The sequence below is a fragment of the Vigna radiata genome, unplaced genomic scaffold (assembly GCF_000741045.1).
Source record: "Vigna radiata var. radiata cultivar VC1973A unplaced genomic scaffold, Vradiata_ver6 scaffold_155, whole genome shotgun sequence".
Classification (NCBI taxonomy): domain Eukaryota; kingdom Viridiplantae; phylum Streptophyta; class Magnoliopsida; order Fabales; family Fabaceae; genus Vigna; species Vigna radiata.
The window spans coordinates 763084-771175 of record NW_014542915.1 but is presented as its reverse complement, the minus strand read 5'-3'; positions in this window follow the sequence as shown (position 1 = coordinate 771175).

Here is an 8092-nt window from a genome sequence, read left to right as displayed (position 1 = left end):
TATTATATTTATGCTCTACAATTTTTTAGGGTCTTACATTCTCCCCATCTTCAAAAATTTTTGTCCTCGAAAATGTTTTTAATCCTTAAAAAGATAAGGATACTCCTTTTTCATAACATCTTCTAATTCTCAAGTCATTTCCTGAGTCCTTTCATTCCAAAGCACCTTCACCATATGAATATCCTTTCCACGGAGGTTCTTGATCTGAACATCCAACACTCGCACTGGTCCAACATCTACAATTAAGTCTTCTCTGACTTGGATGTCATCTACTTCTAGCACATGAGCTGCACTTGGGATATACTTTCTCAACTGAGATACATGAAACACGTTATGCAAGTTCGCCAACTGTGGTGGCAGCGCTACCTCGTAAGCTACTGGTCCGATCCTCCTAAGAATCTCATACGGTCCAAGAAACTTTGGTGACAACTTCTTTGACCTAATAGCTCTTCCAACCCCAGTTGTCGGTGTCACTCGTAGAAACACGTGATCTCCTGCCTCGAACTCTAGTGGTCTCCTCCTTTTATCTGCATAAGATTTCTGTCTGCTCTAAGTTGCCCGCATTCGCTCCTTAATCAACTTTACCTTTTCTGTGGTTTGCTGCAACAACTCAGGCCCCACTATCACCGCTTCTCCATCGTGATACCAACACAAAGGTGTTCGACATCTTCTCCCATACAAGGCTTCAAATGGTGCCATCCCGATGCTGGAATGATAACTATTGTTATACGTGAACTCCACCAAGGGTAAGATCTCACTCCAACTTCCAAGATGATCTAGCACGCACGTTCTTAACAAATCCTCTAAGGATTGAATAGTCCTTTCAGTCTGCCCATCGGTTTGAGGATGGTATGCTGAACTCATCTTCAATTGTGTACCCAAAGCTTCCTGTAATGTTTACCAAAACCTCGATGTGAACCTTGGGTCTCGATCTGAAACAATACTCGCAGGCACCCCATGCAATCTCACTATCTCCTGAATATACAACTCCGCTAACTTTCCCATAGACATTCTCAGATTNATNGGTAAAAAGTGTGCGCTCTTAGTCAGTCTGTCGACAATCACCCAAATGGAATCATGCCCCTTTACTGATCTTGGTAAGTGGGTTACAAAATCCATCGCGATACTATCCCACTTCCACTGAGGAATCTCTAACTGCTGCAACATTCCTCCTGCCCTCTGGTGTTCTACCTTAGCCTTCTGAAATACCAAACAAGCCGCCACAAACTCTGCCACATCTCTTTTCATTCCATTCCACCAGAATGACTCTTTTAAATCCTTATACATCTTAGTCATGCCAGGGTGTATACTAAGATGACTCTTATGCCCTTCTTCTAAAATCATCCTTCTCAATTCGGGTTTGATCGGAACGCACACCCTATTCCTGAATCGAAGAATACCATCTGCCCCTAATACAAAATCCTTAGCTTGCTCGGTACCCAATAATTCCACAGTAAGTTGCAAAATTCGATCTTCTACCTGCTCTGCCTTTATCTGCTTCAAAAAGTCACTAGTAATTGTTAGGTGGCTACACCAGATATGATCCTGATTCACGCAACTTCTCTATCAGCTCCAACTCTTTCACCATCAAGGCGGACATTTGTACTCGTCTTCTACTCAAGGCATCTTCAACAACGTTTGCTTTTCCTGGATGATATAGTAACTCAAAATCGTAATCATTTAGGTACTCCATCCATCTCCTTTGACGCATGTTCAACTCCTTTTGATCGAATAGGTACTTCAAACTTTTGTGATCACTGAAAACTTGAAATCGTGCTCCATAAAGGTAGTGCCTCCACGTCTTCAAGGCAAACACCACTACAGCCAACTCGATATCATGTGTAGGATAGTTTTTCTCATGCACCTTTAACTGACGAGATGCATATGCCCTGGTCTTCTACTCTGCATCAAAACACATCCGAGCCCTTGATACGACGCATCACAATACACTTCAAAAGCTTTATCAGTATCTGGGATAACTAGAACAGGAGCAGTCGTCAATCTCCTCTTCATCTCCTCAAAGCTGGCCTCACACTTGTCTGACCAAACAAAAGGTTGATCCTTGCGAGTCAACTGAGTTAAAGGCCCTAAAATCTTGGAGAACCCTTCCACAAATCTTCGATAATAACCTGCCAACCCTACGAAGCTTCTTACCTCTGTCACAGATGTTGGTCGCTCCCACTTCAACACTGCCTCCACCTTTTTGCTGGATCCACTGAGATTCCTTGAGCAGATATCACATGCCCTAGAAACTGGACTTCTTCCAACCAGAACTCGCACTTTGAAAACTTACCAAAAAGCTGACGCTCCCTCAAGATCTCCAACACAATCCTTAAGTGTTCTGCATGTTCTTCCTGATCCTTAGAATAGATGAGAATGTCATCAAGAATATGACCACAAACTTATCCAGACAAGATCGGAAAATCCGATTCATATAATCCATGAAAATTGTCGGAGCATTCGTCACACCAAAAGGCATCACCACGTACTCATAATGTCCGTACTGCGATCTAAAAGCAGTCTTCTGAACATCCTCCGGTTTGACTAAAATTTGATGATAGCCTGACCTTAAGTCAATCTTTGAAAACACAGCGGCACCCCTTAACTGATCCAGTAGGTCATCAATCCTTGGTAAAGGATATTTATTCTTAATCGTAACCTTGTTTAGTTGGCGGTAGTCAACACATAACCTCGAGCTCCCATCCTCCTTCTTCACTAATAGCACTTGAGCTCCCCACGGCGATACACTTGGACGAATGAACTTCTTTTCTAAAAGGTCTTCTATTTGATTCTTCAATTCCGCTAACTCAACTGGAGCCATAGATATCGGACCAGCTCCCAGCACTAGGTCAATTGAAAAATCTACCTCCCTACTTGGTGGCAAACCCGACACCTCTTCCGGAAACACGTCAGCATATTCTCTTACCACCGGTATGTCAGCAATTTGTTCCTCTATGCTTTTCTTCTTTTCTTGGGCCAACACTACAAAACAAAATGCTCCTTCGTTGATATCCCGCAGAACATCTCGAAATGATACTATCTTCACACCATCTTCGTCTGGAAAGACTACCCTTTGTTGTCCGCAGTCAATAAGAACATGATTCGTGGTCAACCAATCCATCCCGAGGATCACATCCAACCCTTCCAACGGAAGGCACACCAGGTTAACCTTGAACTTGCGTCTGACTACTTCAAGCGGACACCCAACACAAACAGAGGTTGTTGATACCTGCACCGATGTTGGGGTAGACACCACCAACTCACACCCAAGGTCATGCACAGGTAACCCAAGCTTCTCCAAACACGCAAAGGATATAAACGAATGCGATGCTCCAGAGTCAAACAAGACAAGCACAGAATGTCCATACAAGGAACAAGTGTCAAGAATAAGATTACCTGATTGCGCACCTTCAGCTCCTGACATGGCAAACACTCTGCCCGTTGCTTGTGGATTTCCACCAGACGGCTTCTGATACGATCCTCCCCCTGATGTCTTTCTCTTAGGGCAAGTCTAAGACATATGTCCCGACTTGCCACAGGTAAAACATTTTCTCTCCCCTATCTTGCCTCGAATGAGTTTAGGACAATTTCGCCTGAAATGAGCTCCACCGCACTCAAAACACTTCAACACTCCTGGTTTAAACGGTGATGTCCTGAGATAAGGTTTCTTCTATTGTGACTTCTGGAAGAAATTACTCTTCGAGGCCCGCACAACTTGACTGGGATCAGCTTCAAGTAGCTCCACTGTCTTTGCCTTCTCAACTAGAGCCGGAAACTCCTTAATCTCCAAAGGCACGACCATCTTCATCAATTCGTGTCTCAACCCTCGCTCGAATCTCCGACATCTCCACTCTTCAGACATATTTTGTGTGTAGAAACGGGCTAAGTACTCGAATCTATTAACATAAGCTTGCACCGTTATTTCCTTTTGCTGTAATGTTAAGAATTCAGTCTCCCTCTCAATCCTGGCACTGTTCGGAAAATACTTTTCCAAAAACCTGGTCTTGAAACTATCCCAAGAGATGTTTTCACCACGAGCTCTCATTAATTGTTGCATTCTGTCCCATCAGTATTCTGCCTCATCTTCTAGGAGGAAAGATGCATATGCTAGTTTTTGTTCCTCTGAGCAAGCCATCACTCGAAAAATCTTCTCGTTCCCTCTTATCCACGATTCTACTTTATCTGGAATAGTCTTTCCGTTGAATTTCGGGGGATCATGTCTCAAGAAATCATTTAAACCAGAATTATTCTTTGGCATTTGAGCGGCATGTTGTCGCTCCATCGCATCAACCATCCGATTGACAGCTTGAGAAAATACATCAGCTCGAGATGTTTGACTTTGGTCACTAGTCCCGTGTGCCATATTCTTTTAAACAAAGAAAATTACTTAGTATAATTACTCAATACATCTACATACAACTATTACAAATATATAGATTCACAATCGAAGCTAGTTGAGCTCACTTCCCAAAGGCCCAAATATTTTCGAAAACTAAGCTCTGATACCAAAAATGTAACATCCCTTTTTTTTATCTTCATTTTTTTTTATAACAGATCATTTTACTCTAAGCAGAAAACTTAGAGGAACATCCCTATGATTTTATACCAGGAAATAAAACTTAGTCAATCACATCCAAATAAAAGATATTTATTACAAACTTGTAACATCAAACTCACTAAATCAAATAAACTGAAAATGTTTTGAAAAGAAAACAAAATAAATCTTTCCCAGTTTCTCCCAAACTACTATCCGCGCTAGTCATCAACTGGAACATCTGTAACAACGTCTGCTCCCGTATAACAACACGAGTTATACGATCATCACATTCACATTCACAAACAATAAGGGTAAGCTACTATATTCATCATATAATAAATTATCAACATAACAGTTAGTAGTCATCAAAGTAATATTGTAACATAGCACATTCAATCAAGTCTCCACCACAACTCAACCAATCAAATGAGGCACACTGTCCCTTGATACTCTACTATACAAAACCTGTTCACCAAAACAGGACACATAAACCTGTTCACCAAAACAGGATACATAAACCTGTTCACCAAAACAGGACAGTCGAATTCTTCTATTATCTCTTCAAACGAACCACATCATATTCGGTATTACAAAATACACAAGAGGATAGAACATACATGTTATTCAGACATAAAAACAACTCATCACATAAACTCGTACTAGATAATAAAACTCAGAATCACACTTAACACCATATTCAACCTTCATTGTCAATCTATTAAAAAAATATCCTAAGTAAAAAAAAATTAAAATTCTAAAACAGATATAAAAGCTCTCAAATCAGCTTAAAAAAAAATGTATCATACCTATATATATATAACTACATATATACTTTTTCACGCGCGGCCTCAATGCTTTATTTGTTCATCATATACATAAACCAATTAATTATTAAATATACATAATATATATATTTAGAAAATCAAAAGCCAAAATCGTGAAGCATATGCACCTAAAACATGGATGACATTCAATACTAAAACAAAACTCTTCTTCCATCACTTCTCTCGAGGACCCACACCATTTAATGCATTCACTAAAAATTGTTCCTTTTCTCTCATCTTTTCTCATAAATTCTTTTATTTCATTTTTTTTTTCTTTACCTTCATTAACCGTGAGACCTACATCACCTAATAATTTCTTCAATTACAATTGTTTAGTTTTCTTTCTCCTATAAGCATCATGCATCCTTTTAAATTACCCTTTCAACATAAAAAAGTAACTCTCATCCCATATTAAACCCCTGCATGTCATAATCCACGTTCTACAAGTATATATTTACAATTAAATAAACCCAAGGTGCCCCTGCATGTTTTCTTCCCTCGTTTCCAAACTTTTCTCACTCTTCATTTAATATAACCATCCTAACAATTAAAACTTTTCATTCTATCTCCTTTACTTATACATTCCAGTCAATCAAGAACGAAGGGGACTCTCGCATTGTCCTTCAAAAATAAATCTCCCCCTAATAAAGAACCATGCATCCCAACATACTTAAGACCTAACTTATTTTATCCCTCACGCACACATATATTTTANTCCTTCAAAAATAAATCTCCCCCTAATAAAGAACCATGCATCCCAACATACTTAAGACCTAACTTATTTTATCCCTCACGCACACATATATTTTATTTCTCATCACACAGCCAATTTCTCTCTCACACATTAATTTACTATCCAACCTAACACAACTAAGGAATAATATCCCCGTCTCTGCCATCTACAGTTATATGCCATTCATAAATTTTCTCTTCTTTGTCTTATTCACGTAGTAGATGAAACCAATATGAAACCTCTGCATGTAACTCAAACTTCACGTCACTCTCCAAAGGCCAACATTCACAGTAGCACCCACACACCAGTTTACTTTTCCAAACAACAACCCATTGCTTCCTCTCTATACTTTTATGCAGCCATTACTAGAAACACATCCCCCACTCTCTGTCTTATATTTTTCTTCCTTGCCTAACAACACCAAGCCTACATATTTTACCACACCCACAATCTACCCCACTCACACTTTATTCTCAACCAAAGCTCTTCCAAAATCACCCCAAATATCCTACCCATCCAAGTCCACTCTCGGTTTAGAGAGTGTTGAATCCAATTTATCACGTACACAACCCCAAGCGAGAGAAATAACACAAACTTGAACACTCTGCTTGACAGCCATCCTCACAGTTTGATCAAAACCACTCACCTACAGGCTTACTCTCTCAAAAATCAGAACAAGATTCTCAACATTAGCAACCTTTGATACATGTCAATATATATATATATATATATATATATATAACCGAAAAAACTCTCATGCAAAATAAAACACCCTAACACTGAATGATTTTCGAGTATACTTTCCTTACCGGTTTCTCAATTGAAAGAAAAACGTTTATCCCAACACCAAGACCCAAGCAAATGTATCAGCATTCCCAAACAACCATATAACATGGAACTGCGAAAGTAACCGTAAAAGCATCACCCACGCCATTAATTACAAATGATACATCCTAGCCACTCCCCTTGCACAATAACACGAGACCACCAATCCCATGACCAAAGGAAGCTTAAAACCTCCACCCCTAATATGTTTTGGTCTACCTATGGTAGAACCGTAACACTCACAAGGCACCACTCATGTGCAAACGCTCTCACCATTCTACTCAAAATACAAAGGACAACGTACTTAGGTCAAAGCATATATATATATATATATATATATATATATATATATATATTTATATACATATCATCTCCAAAAGATAGAAATAGAAACGAAAAAATATCATTCGCCTAATACACATATAATCACTCATGAAGTTACACACCAAACAAATAAAACAGAGTCAGCTTCCCTTACCNTGATAAATCCTAACTTCTTTTCTTTGCCCAAGGTTGAGAACCCAAAACTTTCACCTCCTCTACCCACGTTAACGTTCTTGTCTCCACGAAAACTCCAAAACACTCTTTGGATTTTCCAGTCACTCTCTCCCTGTGCACACACCACTTTTCTCTTTCTGTTAAACTTTGTATCCCCTCAATTTTCCAGAGCCCTCTCTTAAATAAAACTACCCAATCCACTAACTCCTATCTGTTAGCACTTTGTTGCCTTTCTTTTCGGGAAAGTCATTCAAAACTNACCTTAGATATTTTAATTATGGTGTTACCCAATTTTAAAATGAGTTAAGTGGCCCCACANTGAATATTTAAAAATATAACAGTCAAACAAACAATTTTTNAATCTAAGCTTCACANGAANGTTTTNATNTTTCCATTGAAATAAATACACAAAATCTTAACCGTTATACTACTAATTTTATTTAATTAGTACACACCAAACATATATATGAAAATACAGACCACACCATATACATTAAACAGTAAATTAATAAAACAAATAATTAATTTATTTATTCAGCAAAAATTAGAGCACAAAATCATTAAATCCACAAGGAGCTATCACTAATGGGGCTACAGACATGACTTTCCATTGTTCTTAAAGGTAGACCAAAATACAGTATTATATTTATGCTCTACAATTTTTTAGGGTCTTAC